The 19795-nt window shown below is 41.1% G+C and overlaps 1 protein-coding gene across 31 annotated transcripts in view; it reads left to right on the forward strand.

Moving 5' to 3' along the window:
* The first annotated feature begins 1675 nt into the window (after window positions 1-1675).
* Window positions 1676-19795, forward strand: part of STK33 (serine/threonine kinase 33) — a 57877-nt gene continuing 39757 nt past the window's right edge. For 5 of the 31 annotated variants that reach the window (XM_028731999.2, XM_028732005.2, XM_028731989.2 and 2 more), the window contains exons 1-2: window positions 2166-2369; window positions 17449-17512. The gene's annotated coding sequence lies outside the window, so the exon portion shown is untranslated. Of the gene's footprint in view, window positions 1910-2164; window positions 2370-15081; window positions 15102-17448; window positions 17513-19795 lie in introns of those variants that run through there. The other 26 variants (XM_028732006.2, XM_028732001.2, XM_028732007.2 and 23 more) reach the window with 18 other exon arrangements.

Consider the following 19795-nt stretch of genomic DNA (forward strand, 5'->3'; position numbering starts at 1 on the left):
TAGAATTGCTGTGTAAAGATTATGATGTAATCAGGATTGTTACTATAGCTAGCCCTGGTAAACACAATTTTTTTATTGTAGTACTTACTTACAACAGGAATTTGTCTTGACCCTTTCATTTATCTAAGGTAAATATCATTTATTTAACCTGCAACTGTGGCTCACAATAGTTTGGAGCTTGGAAAAGGTCACTGTACCACAGCCCATTGTTCAGTGCTTACGGTAATGCTATTTTGTATTAGTAAATAAATACAGGTTGCATTCTTCAAGGATATGCTCCTGGCTGCCCCTGAACGATGGACAATTTTTCAGTGTCAAGCACAATAAAATTTTGTTCATCTCTGTTAGACCAAATGATACACCAGAACGTTTAGCACAGGTGACACCACCTAAAAGATGGAATGTGTATGCACACCTACCACCCCCATGCTAATTGTTACCTCTTCCTTGGGAGATTGTGTATCTATGTAACTACTTGAGACTGTGTTTGAATGTTTCCCTTTCTATACATGAAAAGCTAACGTCAATAAGATGAGTCATCTACCTGATTTACTCATGATCCAAATGTGCAAAGAACGCACTTGCAGTTGGACCCTGCTACAGTCGAGAAAGGACTGTATTACATGTTATTTCTGTACATATAAATTTTCAGTGACAACACCCTTCTAGTCGACATAACTTTTTTCCACATGGATCACTTGAAAATTTTTGAGGGTCTTGACAGACCACTTGATGATTTTCCTGACTGTTGTAGTAGTTGTAATGTGCTGTGCTAGATGCTGTATAATATTAGTTGTATTTTACTGCTTCTTTTATGTCTTATTACCTTGTATGTCCATAACATTGAAACTGTAATACAAAAAACACAATGTAAGAAATAAAAGCAATAAAAATACCATTAAAATCAACATGAATATTTTATGTGATTGATGTCTGTTGCCTTCAACCACAAATTGATAGACACACTGTGGACCACATGAATGAAACTTGCAGACCACTTGTGGTCCATGGACCACAGTTTAGGAACTCCTGACATAATGACTGCATAACAGGTAAGGAGTTGCAAAGAGCACCCATTCCTCATAGCAAGATTGTACCCTCCCTTGTGCAAATTGTATATTGCGCTGTTTGTGTCGATTGAGGGTTTTCCTGCTACAATAAAGAGATAATGTAGTGCCACACAGTTAGAAGTTGTTTAAAAAGCTCAGAAGTGATCCTGTTGTGAGGCAAGATGAAGAGGGTGCCTCAACGGGCATATTTTGGGCACTGTTAAAAAGTGGCATCAGAGTGGGATATTTGATTTACAGGACACAATAATTTGAGCTCTGTCCATAGAGCATGAGACTCTTAATCCCAGGATCATGGGTTTGAGCCCCACACTGGGTGAAACATTCCTGCATTGCATGGGGTTGGACTAGATGACCCTCATGATCCCTTCCAACTCTACTGTTCTCCTGTGCAAGCTGCACTGAGGTGTGGGAGCTAGTGGGGTTGTCCCCCCTCCAGATACCGAAGTATCTTGGTCCGGGAGCCCCCCACCTCGGCCTAAGATCCTTTAACCCTCTTGTTTCCAACAACCCCGCGTCAGGGGGCAGTCTGCGGCTTATACTGTAAGTCCTTGCAAGGCATTTGAAACTTTACAAAGCAGCCTTGCTAAGTGAGGAACTTGGAAGATGCAGGAATTGCACATTATGGTACTCGGTGCAAGTGGCTCTTTCCTGCTTCCTGGGGCCATGTCTTGAGCACACCACTCCTTATACGCGAAAGAGCATCCAAGGCAGCAGCAGCAGCAATAAGAACTGCGGAGCCAAGTGAGCCTCACGAAATCAGAAAGAGGACAATCCCAACGGACAAGTTTCGCAGGGAGCTGAGAGACTCCCAGCCTATTTTCTGAGGGGAAAGATCCACGGTATTCATTGCTATTTACTTCCCAGATTGCCCTGCTAAGTTTCCTTAGAGGCTGGAATGGTGGGGCAGAGCGGCGGCTGCAGCCGGTTTTTGAAATGTAACTTTTTTCAAAGCGAAGAGCAAGTTCTCTCAGAGCGCCGGTCGGCTGAGGTAACGCCCGCCCTTCTGTTACCGAGAGAAAAGCGAGGGGGAGACGGGAAAGTCCCACCGCCCCTTCCTCCTCCTCCTCCTCCCTGAGGTGGGGCCGGCCGGCCTCTGAGGAGGGCGGGGGGAGGGGGTTGCAGGGAGGAACGTCTCCGCGCTCTGCGCTACTTTGTCCCTACGAGGCCCCTGTACTACCCGCGGTGCCCAGGCTGGGCGGCTGTGGAGAAAAGTTTCTGCATGCGCGAAGGGGCTGAAGAGCCGGCCGGGGACCGAGAGGCGGGAAAAAGCCGCCACGGCAGGGCCGCGGGGTCGGTGAGGTGTGTGCGTTTGCCGCTGCGAAGCGAGGGGCGAGAGGGGGAAGGAGGGAGGGAGCCAGGGAGGGAGGCTGCAAGTTGTCCGGTTGCCATGACGACGAAGAGGATGCCGGCTGCGTTTGGGCGCCCGCAGCGGCCGCTTCCAGGGAGGGGAGCGCAGCATCTCCGCCGCTTGTGGGCGCTTTTCGGGGCTGCCGGGCGAAGGAGGGACCTGCTTGTGTTTTTGTCAGCCAGCTTCCTTTGGGGTCCCTCACAATCCGCGCGTGTGACCCGCTGGGTCACTTATTCGGAGATTCTGCCGTGTTATCCGTTCTCAGAGGGGCCGGCCGGGTTAGGCTGCAGCAGCAAAAGCAACGTAGAGGCTGGTGGCAGCTTACTCTGCTATTATAGTTTAATAAATCGATCTAAAGCGTTGCATGAATATATACGCGGGGTAGGCAGGTTTGTGGAGGACGGAGGAGAGGTACATCTCCTCTGGCAGTGATGTTGCAGCCTTAAACGCACCTGTTATTTATTCATTTGATTTATTTATAAAAGCACTTATACACTGCTATAGCGTAAGCCATCTCCAACCAGTTTACAGCAATAGTATCTTCACAGAATAAAAGTGCATTAAAAATTAAAATCAGATGTATTCTTAATTGCCTGTGTAAGCTTGGTAGCAGAGAAAGGTTTTCTGCAGGCTGAAATAGAGGGTGCCTGCTGAATCTCTGTTGGCAGAGCATTCCACAGGACAGGGTTGATAACACCAAAGGCTCGGTTTCATGTTGCTGTCAGGTGAGCCTTGCCAGCTCTGGGGAAGACTAATGATGTTCAGTGATCAAGCCGGGTAGAAGGGTTTAGGTGGTCTTTAAGGTACTCTGGACATAAGATGTTTAAGGCTTTTAAAATTAATACAATGGCTTTGAACCTGGTTTGGTCGTAGATATGCAGCCAGTGCAGATGTTTTAACAAAAATGCCACATGATGTTGGCAGTGTGCCTCCATCAACAGTCTGAGTGCCACATTCCTCACCAGCAAAACCTTCTGATCCAGGCCTTAAGGAAGCCCCATACAGAGTGCAGTAATCCAGCCTTGAGATCAACAATGAATGCACTACAGTGGCCAGGCTGTTCCTTTCCAGGAATAGCTATAGTTGGTGAAATAGGCAGAGTAGGTAAAAGGCACTCCTACCTAGCCACAGAGGACACTTGACACGCTAGTGACAGAGATGTGTTGAGGAGTATCCCCAAGCTATGCACCTGTTCTTTCTTATCTTGCAACTGATAAGTTGCCTATCTCCTGCACACAGAAACTACCTGCACACAGAGACTCCATCTTTCCAGGAATCAACAGTTTATTGGCACTTTCAGATACCGATCCAGAGCTTTCATATGTTCATATGAGCTTTCATATATTCAGAGCTTTCATATATCCTCATTCAGATGTTAGGGAGCAATAGACACCTTGCTCTAAAGTTCCTAATGACTTTCCTTCCCAATGTGGTGCCTGTCAAATGAATAGACGCCTGCTACTTTATTTTGTCCTTCAGAGTTAAAGAAAGAATCAGATTCCTGGGTGGCAGCAATGATTAGGCTTTCAGTCTGCCAATGGTCTTGGATTTTTCCAGGCCTTTTATTCTATTTTTGGGAGTACATAACTTTAAGGAAATACATTATTTCAGAACCTTCTTGTTTCCTAGACTAAGCAGTCCTGGTGCCATAAGGCAACATTGAAAGTCTTTTTCATAAACTCACAGTTCTCTGCAGAAATATTACTGCACTTTTGTATATTATTGTTTTGTTACTGTTATACAGTTCAAATTGGAATGTTGTCTGTGTAGCTTTTACAGAATTGTCTGAATCAGGAAAAACTATCCCACCAGTTAAGCATGTTTAATCAGAAGTACCGTAAGTCCCACACAGTTCAGTAGGTCTTACTTTCATGTGATTATGCTTAGGACAGCAGCCTTAAAGTGTTTTCTCATATGAAACCTAAATTGATTTGGAGCTTTTTGTATGCTGTTTGTATACAATGAGCACAGCGTGTGACATAAACTTTATGCAAAAATATAGCATAGAGAGAAAACATCTGGAATGCAATGTAAATTTTATATTGCTTAGCATTCCAAACCCAGTTGAAGCAATGGCTGCTTTTAAGGTTGACGTATATTTTAGAAAGTTCTTTCTAATATACCATCTAAACCTCTTTGGTTACAGTTTAAGGAACTGGGACCCTGTGGCTTGCGAGATGTTGTCGAACTCCAATTCCCATCAGCTGTAACCAGCGTGGCTAATGGTTAGGTATGATGGGAGTTGCAGTCCAACAATATCTAGAGGGCCACAGGCTCGCCATTCCTGGTTTAAGATTTTCATATGTCTCTGGCTGTTACTTTTTCATTCTTATGTTCATGCTCCCTCTGGTGGGTTATATGTGCACATCCATAGGATACAAAAGAAAAGATTTTTACTGGACAAGGTGCTATCTAGCATTCTTAGACGAGGCTACTTATCTACCGTATTTTTCGCTCTATAACACGCACCTGACCATAACACGCACATCGTTTTTAGAGGAGGAAAACAAGGAAAAAAATTCTGAATGAAACAGTGGATGTATCATTTTTTTTGCTTCATGCTGTGGCCACAGACATGTGATCTGATGGTGAATTTGGGGTAGCTCAATGCAAAGATCCTGAGGATCCATGTGGATCCATGCTTTTTAACCACATTTTTGCACCATTGCAGCCCCAGGCAACAGTGGGTGTGTGATTTTTGGGGGGCAGGCTGCTATGTGATCTGATGGTGAATTTGGGGTGGCCTAATGCAAAGATCCTGAGGATCCATGTGGATCCATGCTTTTTAACCACGTTTTTGCACCATTGCAGCCCCAGGCAACAGTGGGTGTGTGATTTTTGGGGGGCAGGCTGCTATGTGATCTGATGGTGAATTTGGGGTGGCCCAGTGCAAAGATCCTGAGGATCCATGTGGATCCATGCTTTTTAACCACATTTTTGCACCATTGCAGCCCCAGGCAACAGTGGGTGTGTGATTTTTGGGGGGCAGGCTGCTATGTGATCTGATGGTGAATTTGGGGTGGCCCAATGCAAAGATCCTGAGGATCCATGTGGATCCATGCTTTTTAACCACGTTTTTGCACCATTGCAGCCCCAGGCAACAGTGGGTGTGTGATTTTTGGGGGGCAGGCTGCTATGTGATCTGATGGTGAATTTGGGGTGGCCCAATGCAAAGATCCTGAGGATCCATGTGGATCCATGCTTTTTAACCACATTTTTGCACCATTGCAGCCCCAGGCAACAGTGGGTGTGTGATTTTTGGGGGGCAGGCTGCTATGTGATCTGATGGTGAATTTGGGGTGGCCTAATGCAAAGATCCTGAGGATCCATGTGGATCCATGCTTTGTAACCACATTTTTGCACCATTGCAGCCCCAGGCAACAGTGGGTGTGTGATTTTTGGGGGGCAGGCTGCTATGTGATCTGATGGTGAATTTGGGGTGGCCCAATGCAAAGATCCTGAGGATCCATGTGGATCCATGCTTTTTAACCACGTTTTTGCACCATTGCAGCCCCAGGCAACAGTGGGTGTGTGATTTTTGGGGGGCAGGCTGCTATGTGATCTGATGGTGAATTTGGGGTGGCCCAATGCAAAGATCCTGAGGATCCATGTGGATCCATGCTTTGTAACCACATTTTAAGTGGGGAGTGAAGGAAAAACACAGAAGGGACAAGAGAGCGGTGTGCAGAGAAGCAGCTGGCTAAGAAAGCAGGAGAGGGATTTAACGGGAGGGAGAAAAAAAGGCAAAAGTTTCCACAAACCGAAGCCAGCTTTCTCTCTCCTCCTGCATGTTTTCTGGCTGCCTGCGAGGAGCACGGAGAGGAATTAGAAGGAAAGACCTCTGCTTTCCCCTCTGCTTGCCTGGAGGGGAGGGGATTTGCCTGCTCTTTGTTCCGTTTGAGCAAACACAGCAACGAAACAGAGGAGGGTGGGCAGTAAGACCCTGAGGCAGAATGCAGGAAAGCAACCACTTCCTCTTTTCAGGTTTCCCTTCTCCGACACAACGCGCTTTGATTTTTGCTGATTTTTGTTCCTGCGCTCCCCTAATCGGCTCCAGGGACACCCCCCCCCCGCTCCATAACATTCGCTCCATAACACGCACAGACATTTCCCCTTCCTTTTTAGGAGAAAAAATCTGCGTGTAATAGAGAGAAAAATACGGTAGATCCATTTCAATCTCATTATGATCTATTTCCATCACTAAAACAGCCTTGGTTACCCTGATATGTTATCTGGTTGGGAGACCAGAGGAGAGTGTGACCTTACTATTTTTTCTGCCACTTTCAGTGGCTTTTGGTTTCCATAACCAGGGGTAAAAGTAAAGGTAAAGGGATCCCTGACAGTTAAGTCCAGTCGTGAACGACTCTGGGGTTGCAGTGCTCATCTCGCTTTACAGGCAGTTTTTCCGGGTCATGTCGCTTTACAGACAGTTTTTCCGGGTCATGTGGCCAGCATGACTAAGCTGCTTCTGTGGCGAACCAGAGCAGCGCACGGAAACGCCGTTTACCTTCCTGCCAGAGTGGTACCTATTTATCTACTTGCACTTTTTGGTGTGCTTTCGAACTGCTAGGTTGGCAGGAGCTGGGACCGAGCAACGAGAACTCACCCTATCACAGGGATTTGAACCACTGACCTTTTGATCGGCAAGCCCAAGGCTCAGTGGTTTAGACCACAGTGTCACACGTGTCCTTAGACCAGGGGTAGTCAACCTTTTTATACCTACCGCCCACTAATGCATCTTTCTTGATAGTAAAATTTCCTTACCACCCACCAGTGCTCGATGGAAGGAGGATTCAGCTTGTGCCGTAGAACCCCCTACCACCCACCTAGAATCCTGAAATGCCCACTAGTGGGTGGTAGGGACCAGGTTGACAACCCCTGCCATAGACCATGCTGGATTGGCTGATTGAGTTGGGAATGAGAGACTCTGCTGTGAATGGTTACATTCCTATCTGGAGAGCAACTTTCAGAAGAAGTTGCTGGGAGACTGTGGCTTAGCCCCCTGGCTTTTAATATTCTGAGTTCTGTGGGGTTTTTAATATTCTGAGTTCTTGTCTCTCATGCTATTCAGCATTTACATGGAACCATCTTGCTGCTTTTATCTGATTTGTTCAGAAATGTTATACAACTAGCAAAGGCTTACAGCAGAAATGAAACTGCAGTGTAGTTTCTAAAGTGCTCTAAAGTAGCACTTTAGAGGCTAGCAAAATGTATTATTCCTTAAGCGTGCATGGATTACAAAAAATGAGACATCTGATCCTGTGGATTTTAGTCCCTAAAACCTTAGGCCATAATAAATTTGTTAGCCGTTAAGGTAGTAGTATTGTTCTTTTTGTTGTTTTGCTCAAGTTGCACAATGGTCTACTTTACAGAATTGTGACGGTAAAAAAACATTTTGGCAAAATTAAATTTAAATTAAAAAGCTATTTGTAAAATTGAAGTTCTTAAGTGTCCACAATAGCAAGGGAGGATGATGATGAGAAAACCAAAACAACTTGGCTGCACCCCATGAACTCCTAGCATCCTCACCAGGTCTAGTGGGCAGCCGCACCACTGATTCTTCTAATCATTTAATGGAAATGAACACTTTTGCAATATGGGAGTTCTCTTTGTTGGTGGTAATTACTAGTTTTTATTATTATAGACCAAACTATAACTCCTGAAAAAAATATAGCCACTTGCTATAAAACAGCACACTCTGTTACGTCTCCAGAAGTGCTAACAAGGCTTACTGCCCATCATAGCCACAGTGTTGACCCTTGTTTCCTACATTACATGATTTCTGACAGAATTTTCAGCTACTTTATTAAATTTGATTAGATCACCCTTATTCTATGAATGTATTCAATTATATGAATCTAATTCTTAAAATCCCTTCTGTGTTGTTGAAATAAAAGCCATCTTATGGCTACTGGGCCATAAGACACAAGGGCAATAGACTAAGATGATTACTCATTTTCTCTCTGCTTCTAAATGAGTAACTAATTATGTTATCTAATTTTCAATAGATAGTCATATTCACTCTCCTCAAGAATGTTAACGGCAGCCTGTAAAATAGATGCTTTAAATCAAGGATTCACAAATCATTAATTTGCTAAAACACATTAGGAAGGAATGGTGGGAGTTGGGTTTTTTTTTGTAAGGGAGGAGAGAGAAGAAGCCAGCTGTCTTGTCCAGAAAAAATTACAAAAAGGGGATAGGAGCTGGTTTTCTTTACCCTGTGAAACCAGTAAGTTTAGTGTAGCACAATTTTGTCCATTTGCAACATTAACAGGAATGCTACCCCACTGAATTGGCACTACTTAGGTTCACGAGCTGCTCCTAGAAAAAACCTGCTAATTGTACTCCTTGACACTTAGTCCTCCCTGTGCATAACTTTATTATATTTTCTAGCTTGGAACCTCCTTCTTAGCTGACATTCTCTATACTGTTGCAGCTGCAACCCTTCACCCTTAACACAAGAACAGTCCTATTGGATCTACCTGTAAAACAGAATCTGCCTGTAATACTGTAATACAGAATCCTCTGTGATTCAATTTCATTGGATGGAGTTTTGGTATGGAAAAGAGAGAAAAGTGCTATACTTTCTCCCCAGCCCACCTTCTCTACACTGTGCATGATTTGGCAGATTTCTATTATATGCTCCCTTAGTTACTTATGTCAATATTTATTAATATGGTGGGGAGGCTACAAAAAAAAAAAGTCCCCCCCTTGTTCCCACTATGAGAAAGCCTGTATGAGTCTAGCTTACGTATGTTAGAATATTCCTATTTTCATTGGAGAAATGTTGGAGTGTATCCAATGGGGAATTGCACACCTGTACAATCATATCTTTATATTGTACAGACTGCATATCCAGACCATAGATATGATGTAAGAGCCTTCTAACTTTCTCCAAAATATGTTACATTTACAATATGATGTAAACAGGGATACATTACACTGACTTGGACAGAATTGAGTTCTCAGTAGTGTGTTGAACAGGGCAGTCTAAAAGCAATTTTATTATGGGAATGTTCAAGCACTTGAGGAAGTGAACTAGACAAGAATGCAAAAATCCCACTGAAAGCAGTGCTCCTAGCAACTAGCCAAGGCCTGCAGTAAACATGAGCACAGCAAACTTCTTTGTTATGTGAACTTTTGTGGTTTCCATTTAACAATGGGGCTTTCTGGACAAGATTTTATCTGCAGTTTGTTAATATGAATGTGGAGATGATCACAATGACTCAATTTCACAATTTCACTGTTAATGTTTCTATCCCTTTATCTTAAGGGCAATCTCTTGTTTAGGATCTTTTACACCTTTATCTGAATACAGTACATGCTTTGTTGTTGTCACATTGTATGGTGATGGGGTTATTTATGTCCTGATCTTTTGAGCTTCTAAGTCAACAAAGTAGAATCAGTTCACAAAAATTGGTGCAATATAACAACCAGCATATCACACTTGGGATATGACCTAATTCAACAAGGTAGTATGGATTGATAACTAAGATTCTAGTAGGATATTGCAGCAGAGTTTGTCAAGGCAGTAGTATGCAAAATAGATCAGAAATTGGTAGAAAGGGCTTCCATTCAGCAGGGACCCATCTATATTGGTGCCAGCCCATGCAACTGGATTTTCAAATTTTATTTTATTTTTTTGCAAATCATTGCTGTCAATCTCTTTTTTGTGAGCTGTGTCACAAATGGGAGTCGTGGGATGCAGTAGGTTTGAGCTTGGAAGCATTTTACCAAAAAGGAGAAAGCTTATTTTGGTTAATGGATACAACTGAGATTCAAATGATGTACTGCCATTATCCCCTCTCTGGAAATTAACTGAAAGGGAAGAGCTGCATCACTTAATTTAAATGTACTCAAAAGTATAACGAGAAGGGCTAGTGCAATTTTGTTGTGCAGTTATCCTGCATACTTATTTTGCAATGTGTACCTCCCAACATCCATGATGAAGGAGGTAATTTCCTGATGATTTAGAGAGATCAAATTGCACATAACTTCTGTATATTTAATATATATGCATATTGTGCTGAGGATAGCTATAGATAAGAAACATTTTCTTTCACATAATGTTTGAATGGAACACTTAGGTGACTCTGAAGTGTAAACTTACGTTTAATGTTTCTCCACTAAAATGTAAAACAGTGTATTGAAAAACAAATGCCAATTGAATGTGACTATACAAAGCAGATACTGTATCGTACTAAGGTGCCATCTGGTGGAAAAAACAAATGACAGAATTAAGGAAATCACTTAATACTTCCACCCAGGGCTGGATTAACCATTAAGCAAAATAAGCACTTGCTTAGGGTATCAAGGGAAGGGGGCACCACAGATTCATTGCCAGATTTTTAGCATTAATGGTCACAAATTGCTCAGCTGAGCGTTCATTTTCTCAGCTGAAGTATATTAAAAATCCCAACAGAACAACTATGCAACGAGGTAGGCTGGATGCCTTATTATCTCTACTAAGTATGGAGGCATATGTCTTATGTAAGATTTGTTCTAAGGATCTGATCAAAGACTTTGCAATGGGAAAAAGTAGAATTTTCCCCAAAATATGAATAAAGTGGAAGTATACAAAAATAAACATTACGTTCCATCTTTCTGTAGGTTTTGTTTTATTTCAAAAAATAAAATTTTAAATTAGATAAATATGGGGGCACCAAGATCTTTTAAGTGCCTAGGACCTCCAAAGGTATTAATCTGGCCCTGCTTCCACCACATGGTGCAAGATGTCAAGTGCTAAACCAGCCTTGAAAATAAGTCCAGACATTTACAAGCCTGCTGAATCTTTGCAAAATAAGTCCCCTCCTCCCCCCCACAGCAGAACTTTGCTTTCATATGCTAGGCACAGAGGCAGGGTAGAGGATGTAAGCTCTGCTCCATAAAACACCAGATGTAGCCGCAACCATTTTAAAAAGGGGAAATTCATTCCTCATGCAAGAGCAGCCCAGGAAAAGCATTTTAAGGGGATGCGGGGGGCGGGGCGGGACCCTTACAGGTAGCATGCAAAAATTTGCAATACTGCCAAGACAGAACAGCACAGTGCAGGAAGGGCTAAGAATGGGATTTTTTAAATAATTATTTTCCGTGTAGATAGAAGTACGCACAGTGGTTACTCACTTTTTCTTAGGCTCCGTTAATAAATGTAACTATTTGTGGTATAATTTATTCCCAAGGAGACTAAAATAGGATTTCAGAACCCCCTCAGACCTGCATAGGAGATAAACAATTTTACACTGCCTGAGGAGTATGTTAAATTGTCTAGAACAGGGGTCTGCAACCTTTAAGACAAAAAGAGCCACTTGGACCCGTTTCCGAAGGTAAAAAAACTGGGAGCCGCAAAACTCATCATTATAAAAATAACTTTTTTGTCACTTTTTTATTATTTCTTTCTTTGACCCCTCAGAATTACTCCTCCTCATAGAAATAAATGTTAAATTAACAAGTTACCTTTTTTTGTGTGTGTGTTCTTCACTCCCCTTCAAAACAGTGACCAGCGTACATGCCCCCTTTCAATGCAGTGACCAGCGTACATGCCCCTTACAATGTAGCGGGCGGGCGGGAGGGCGGGAAGGTGATGTCGGGACGGTGCGTGACTAACGCACGCACCGCTCCCATGCGACATCACAGCCAGTACAGCGCTCGCCACAGTGGGGAGTGTCGGGGCGCACAATGCGCCTCCTCCCCTCGCTAGTATCCGCCCCGGAGCCGCGGCAAAGGTGTAAAAGAGCCACATGCGGCTCCGGAGCCGCGGGTTGCAGACCCCTGGTCTAGAAGATGCTCTGTCACAGAAGCTACAAAGAAGAGAGGTTTATGTTTATGGTGAATCCATGGCAGGATAAGTTCTGTGAAGTTTTGTTAGTGGTCCATCAACCCCTCCCTTCCCTCCCTCCTTTTCTTGTCCCACCTTCCTCCTGAAGGAGCCTGGGGCACCTGGTTTGTCTTTCAGCCTGCACTGAGATGGGGATCAATGTAGCATGTGTGGTCTGTATGCTTGCATGTGTGTGTGCATGTGAGAGTGTGCGCTCTAGGAATGTGTGCGCATGAGTGAGAGAATGTGTATACAGTGGTACCTCGGGTTAAGAACTTAATTCGTTCTGGAGTTCTGTTCTTAACCTGACACTGTTCTTAACCTGAAGTACCACTTTAGCTAATGGGGCCTCCTGCTGCTGCCGGAGCATGATTTCTGTTCTCATCCTGAAGCAAAGTTCTTAACCCGAGGTACTATTTCTGGGTTAGCGGAGTCTGTAACCTGAAGCGTATGTAACCCGAGGTACCACTGTACTCCTCCTAGTGTGTGCATGGGTACCCTCCTAATTCTGTTGTTGAATGTGATGCAAGGTCATAAACGGGATAGTTCTTGGTGCCCCTTCTATGCCCCCTGGCTTTTACCAGGGGGCAAGCTTTTAGTTTGGCAGTTCCTGCCCTGTGGAACTCCTTGCCAATAGAAGTTTGGCAGGTGTCACCTCTGCTATCTTTTAGATCTCTTTAAAAAATTGTGTTGTTCAGACAGGCCTTTAAATACAATTTTTTTTACTGACCATTTTTCATTGCTACGTCATTGGCATTTCTACTGTAATTATTGCAGTACTGTGTTTATAAGCTGTTCAATGCCTTGTTATATTTTCTATGAAAGTGTGGTCTTGAAATAGCTAAATAATAAATGAATAATAATATCAGCTGAGGAATACAGGCCGCAATGGAACTTAGGGAACACCGAGACATATAGGAGTGTTTGGAGACAGGGGTTTACTGAAAATCCATTGTTTAAAGATTTGATGCCAAACCATACAGCACACAGACTCCCCATTCTCTTATGCCATAAAGTGTAAATGGATTTGGAAAGGATGAAGGAATGTGGCTTGATTAAAGAAATCACCAAGCCTTTCATGACAGTACAAAAGTGCCACCTCGTGGAAAAAACAAATAACTACAGTGCTACGTAACTTTATTAATGAAAACACAGACGTATTTGGTTCTGATCATAAAATATTGCAAACATTGAAAGTTAGTCCTGTAGGTTTTTAAAGTCATTTCCCAAATTTTTAAAAATGTACTAGTTTATGCTACAGTTTTTAATTTCAGGGTTGAAGCACCTTCCGGGTAGCTAAACTAGACAACTGTAGTTTATGCTTCAGCACTTGATCTTTATTATAGCTGCACTTTTCCTTGAGCATAAGTTCCCAAGTTCACCTAAAAAAAACCCCTTAAAAAAACTTCTTATCAAGTTTGTACCTTTCAGCATTTAATTTTCTGCTTGCAGCAATGTTGCGTTAAACTATAAGCTGTATCACCCTTGGTCTTTGAGTGAAGCTTCATTGAAGGTATTGTCTTTATCATATGACAGACTTGTAAATAAATGTTAAACAATTTTGTTGAAGTTCAGAGGATAAAAAAGGTCAGCAGTCTGCCTTCTTTATTCCTGATAAAACTACAAAGATAATAGCTTTGATTTATTTCCCTTTGAGGAGAGAATAACACAGTGCAGTATAGAGAATTTTTCACACTAGATATCTACATGATTTACATACTCTTTTAGAGAGTGCTGTTTTCTTCAACTTTCTCCCCCAAAGAAATGTTAGCTTCCTTGTCTTACATAGGCACACAAAATAGAAAGTCTGTAGTACATTCCATGTTTTCGAGATGAGTATTGTTCAGTTTGTTTTAGCCTTTGACTTGAATATATATCATTAATTTCAGATTGTTAGCGTGATGGAGTGGTGCAGTTTCTTCTGCTAACTCCAAATCCCATGTATATCTGTACAGTTTTTTTGTCTCCAACACCAGCTCTGCCTATGTCATTATCTGATCAGGAAGGTTGTTGTGTACAAAAACTATTAGTTCATTTATAAGGTGCTAGGAAACTTTTGGGTTTCTTTCTAGGCTGGACTTTGTGTACCAAAGTCTGCTGCTGCCTGAGAATATTTCTCAAATTAGGAGGGTGGACTTCCTGGATGAGTATGTCATATGTGAGGAGCACAGATAATTTGACACCTGCTATTGAAAACAGGTATCTGTGGATTTCCCCAAAATGTGGATTTAAATCTGCTGCAGTTGATGGAATTGGATCATGAGTGCATGCTCTGGATCATAGTACTTAAGGCTGAAGATGCAGTGGTCAGATTGAGGAGTGTGGGTGTAGATGTGGAGGAGGCAGGAAGCAGAGAGGCGTGGAGTGTACATGAAACTGCACTAAGTATGTAAATATAGGAGCTGTCTGTAAACCCTGGCCATAGTATGTGATGAGGGTGTCTACAGTTAGACTGCTATGATGCAACTGCAGTTGAGGAACTCCCCTTTTGCCCTTTGAATTGAGTATGTGATTTTCAGGAATGGGGTTAACAAAGCGAGATTGCCACCTCTCCTATTTTATTTTGTGATTATTATTATTGATATTATTATCATTAGGGTTTCCTTAAAGCCCTTCATCTTAAGATTGTGGGAAGTTTACAGGATTAAAAACAGCATTACAAACCAATTTTATTTTAATTTTTTAAAAAAAATCTATAATAAAGTAACATTGGTTTGTACAACCTGCTAAGCCAAACCTTGTCCTAGCTCAGTGTTGCAGAGGAGCAAAAAAGGACCAGAGATGGGCAAAGTCGCTACAAGCTCTTCCCTGAAGTTTGTATGCTTGTGCAGCCTCACAAAGACAGTCTTTGCCAAGTGGTGCAAAGCAGGTAAGTGATTTAAAAGCAGCAGAGCAGGATAAAATAAAAACTAAAGTTTTTGTAAAAGTCTTTTTTTTTTTGTAAAAAAAACAACCAGGGAGAATAAAAGACCTGGCACAAAAAAGATAGCATAATGCGTGCCATGTGAGTATTTCTGGGAGAGGAGTACCACAACCAAAAGTGCCCTCTCTCTCTAGTTGCCACCTGCCTTACTTGCATTAGTGGGATGTTCAAAGAAGAGCATTGGCCGGTGACCTAAGTATACAGTCTGTATTTGGTTTCTGTCTTAGATTTTAAGAGCTGTTGAGTTTCTGAGAAATTATTTTTGTGAATCACATAACAGTAGCAGTGTTTGCCTTGATAGCAAGCAGGTTTTTCTTGATACTTTTTTTTCTTTGTGCACTGGAGTGCATTATTCCTATACCTATGTTTTAGGAGTAGCAGGTTCAAGATATGCGAAGGTGGGGATTTGTATCTTACGCCAGATGAAATGAAAATCTACTTGGGCAATAGCTCCTCCATTATCTTACTTCAACAGATAAAGCAAACACTATAAATCAGCATTTTATTACTAAGGCAAGATACAAAAGATGGCTTTAACAGTCCTGCACAGAGGGAGTAGATAAGAAGCATTTGTCCTTTCATTAGTGTATGTAATACCATATTTGAATTAATATTCAACACAATAAAAAGTGAACAAAAATTGGCGACAACTGATGGTGGTGAGCAGCCATGCTGAATTATATGATTTTAATAATTTGTGGCAATCTTTCCTTTTCTTATGTAATTATTTTTTTTGGAAAGTAAAAGGCTACAGCCTTACAGCAACGTATAAGAGATTTTAATAGAGATTGAATAGAGAATGCAGTGTAGTGGATTTGAACAGGGAACATACTTTCCACACAGCATATACTGGCATCTCTCTGGAATATATAAAATAGGGATGTGAAATATACCTCACAGATGTAGGCTGCAATCCTTACTCCCTGATGGAGGGAGTTAGGATGGTGTGTAGAGTTTTTTTCCACTGGCTTTTGTCCCAGCTCCACCAAAGTGGGCAGAAAACTACAGTTGGTTCTTATTCTGATGGTAGACAGCTGAAAGGATAGAAACAGATTAGTTTGAGGTGGGGTGGCAGAGGCTAAGTCCCATGGATCCTTCCCCCAAAGGGCCAATCCTTAAGCCTCTCAGTTTTGCCAACCAGGAGCTGGTATAATGAAAGAAAGAAAGAAAGAAAGAAAGAAAGAAAGAAAGAAAGAAATAAAGAAAGAAAGAGGCTTCCAATGCAACAGAGGACCACACTTTCGCACCTCCCTGGCCCCTTGATAGTATAGTATATAACTTTGTGGAGGTAATTAAATAGGCATATACTGACCCAGGGTGCTTTTATGTATAATATTTACCATGAGAAAGGGCAGTGTTAAATGTACTTCATGTTTCTTTATTTATTGAGTGGGCATGTATGGGGTAAAGCAAATCTTTAAGTAAACTTGTCCAAAACTTCTTTACAATAAGAACATCACGATGTTATCAGCACAATCTGTGAAAACCAATCTATGAGACCAATGTGATGGTCATATTTTAAAGTAAATTATCATGTCCTATGATGTACTTACCACACAGAGAGAGCATCCAATTAGTCCAGTTAAGCATCTACGTATATATTTGTTTTCACTTGTTTTTCTTAATATCTTCTATGATGCTATCCATTACAGCCGTCTACTTTAATGTATGGTGAATATATGTTGGTAATTAAGCAAGCATTTTTGTTAAAAAAAGAAGATAACGTGGAAAAAATATATTAGAAAAATTATTAAATAATTTATTTTAAATAATTACAATATTTTAGATAAACCGTATGTAACACCTGGGTATGAGTGGTAGCTACACTCAGTAATATGGATAATACTAAATATCTGATGAAGCCACCTATGTGTTTTATTTTTCTCATTGGCTAATAATGTTTTTTCAGTTCCAGCTGTGTTGTATGTCTGTGTGTGAGATTAGTGTTCATAGCAGTATGAAGCATTAGTTAGCGGCTTGACTAGTTAAATAATTACCTTTACTTGTACAGACTTGGCCCTTGTTGTCCTTGACAATAGGATGCTCTCATGTGCAATTAAACATTAATTTGCCCCCACTCTCCTTGGGTCTCTGCTTATGGATTTTTTTCACTTCTAGTTATGCCCCACTGATTATAAAACCTTGGTTTCCAGCCGCTGAAAACCTGATTAGACTTGTGCTGCTCTGATATAAGGTTGATCGCCCCCCCCCCCCGATATACTTTCTAGGCTTATTATTTTGGAGCAGGAAGTATAAATAGCAAGTAAAATATTCATTCCTTTTTTAAATATAGGGAATGGGAACATTTTGAAGTTACAGTGGTGTTTCGTGCGACCAATCAAATGTGAGTGTATCAGGTAAGAATTATTATTTTTTGTTAATAATCAATTTCATTTTCAAATACTAGGTTTGTAGAAACACACAATAGGTTTCTCTTTTAGAAAAAACACATACATGCATCTAAATGTGCATTTCTTACGCTGCACTGCTATACACCCATCACAAAGCAGCAGAGTTCTACCATGTACCACTCATAGTAGATATTGAAATGTGATAAAAGACAGTATTTACCATGCGGCATGACTACAGTATGCATTGCACTGCACTGCAATGTTGCACACTCACTAACTCGTCACATTTAGGCTAAGCAATTACTTAGTCAGTCTAGATAATAAGTAGGCAGAAGTAAGAAAGATGAACAGCTACCATGAAGCTATGCAGTAGTTGGGGAGATAATATTGTTTGGCTGGCAGGTATTAATGGGCCAGTCATGTATCAATGAAGAACAAGAAGGCGATGACTGCAGTGCTTCTTTCAGGTTTAATATCAGTCAGTTCAAAGGATCAGATATTAGGTGACCAGAATGGAGTGTAAGTCAGTCAGATAAGCAAGGAACATCTAGGCTGTAATGTTACTATAGCAAGAGTTAGACTGCACATCATTCCCTCTCAGTGGGGAAGATGTTTCTTGCACTGTTCTCTGTTGTTAGACTCTAGTGCACTAACTCCGTAAAGCAGTCCAGACTTGTTTTTATGGAAGCAGTAGTTTGCTGACCTAGATGGGGATTTCGCTGGAGTTGGTGATATGACAGCTATGTCTGGAAGAGAAGCAGAAGGCCTTGGAGGGTAATCATACTATGTGGCAGGGTAGCCCCAACTACTGATGGAGTGTCTTTTTTTTGTAAAAAAATAATAATTCTTATCTTTGTTTAGGTGTAGGTTGTGACTTCTCTTGAAAGTATATTTTGTAGGATCTAGTGACTGCCTCATTTCATACATGTTATAGACAGTTGTGGACCTGTGAAAACAGGTTATGTGGGCAGTAAGCTTCATATATATGACAGGTTGCAGAATTCCCTTGTTTGTATATTCCTGTCCTGTCATCTGTCATTCTACCAGAAACAAAATCATTTATTTACTTTGCTTTAAATTTTGCCCTGCTGAAGGATGCAAGGTGTTGATATCAAGTACAGAACACTATAGGTAGACCCATGCCCCTTGGAGGACTCAACAACAGAAACATAAATTGACCCCGAGAGGATGGAGAAAAATAAACAAATGCATAAAATAAAAACATTAGTCTTCCTGCAAATACATGCATAGAACAATATCAGAGTTATAATTCATATTTTTAAAATGATGCTGTGCACTGTTGAAAAAAAATCCAATCATAACTGGCAAGAAATCTGCTTTTTTGAGATTAGAAAAGGAATTTTCTTGTCAAGTGTCTTACAACAAAGGACAGATTTTTTTTTTTTAACTTTGAGGAAATGACATGGTGATGTCCTTTCAAATGAGGAAATGAATCCTCTTCCTGTGAAAATGAAATCCTCCACATATCTCAGTTGCCTTTTAAGCCTTTCAACCTGTCAATGAAATTGTGTAATCAAATAATAGCATGCCTGAAGCTTATAGCCTTTTCTTGAGAAGTAGTATCATCAAACGATGCGCTCTATTGATTTTAATCACACTGAACCAGATTTTTTAAACTTAGAGTAACGGTATTGGCTTCAGTAGGATTACTCCAGAATTTATATCATATAAGCACAGAATTCTGTTCATTTAAGAAAAATATTATCCACTATAAGGTACTGGAACATCACTAGGTGAAAGAAAATATGGTCAGATTTTCTTTTTCTGGAAGCTATTCAAATAGTCTTTCCCTCTGACCACCTGCTAAAATTGTCAGATATTTGCCTCCATTTTGTGATGAGTATTCAAGGTCATTGCAGTGCTCAAATGTACATGCTGCTTTACTTTTTCTTCCTAGTCAGCCTGAGTTCTTCTTCACTTTTTCATTTTTTATCCATCATGTTTTGTACTTCAACACTGCTATGCTAAAAGTGCATTTTCTTTTTCTTTTTTAGTTTATTAAAGGTATTTTCCAGTTAATCCTAACACTTCTGAGCATGTCTACTAGTTCCCAAACATGTTCAACCACTAAAACTTGCATGCTCTTTACATTTTTATTATTTATTTATTTTGGGGATTTATATATGCACTGCCTTTCAAAACATAAAATCTTTCCAACTACCATAAAAACATCATTCAATACATCAATACTATAATTAAAAGAGGAGTAGAAAGCAGTTTGATAATTATCCTTTGAGCAGGAAACTGTTTCAAATTCTGCTAAATTTT

The sequence above is a fragment of the Podarcis muralis genome, chromosome 1 (genome assembly GCF_964188315.1).
Source record: "Podarcis muralis chromosome 1, rPodMur119.hap1.1, whole genome shotgun sequence".
Classification (NCBI taxonomy): Eukaryota; Metazoa; Chordata; class Lepidosauria; order Squamata; family Lacertidae; genus Podarcis; species Podarcis muralis.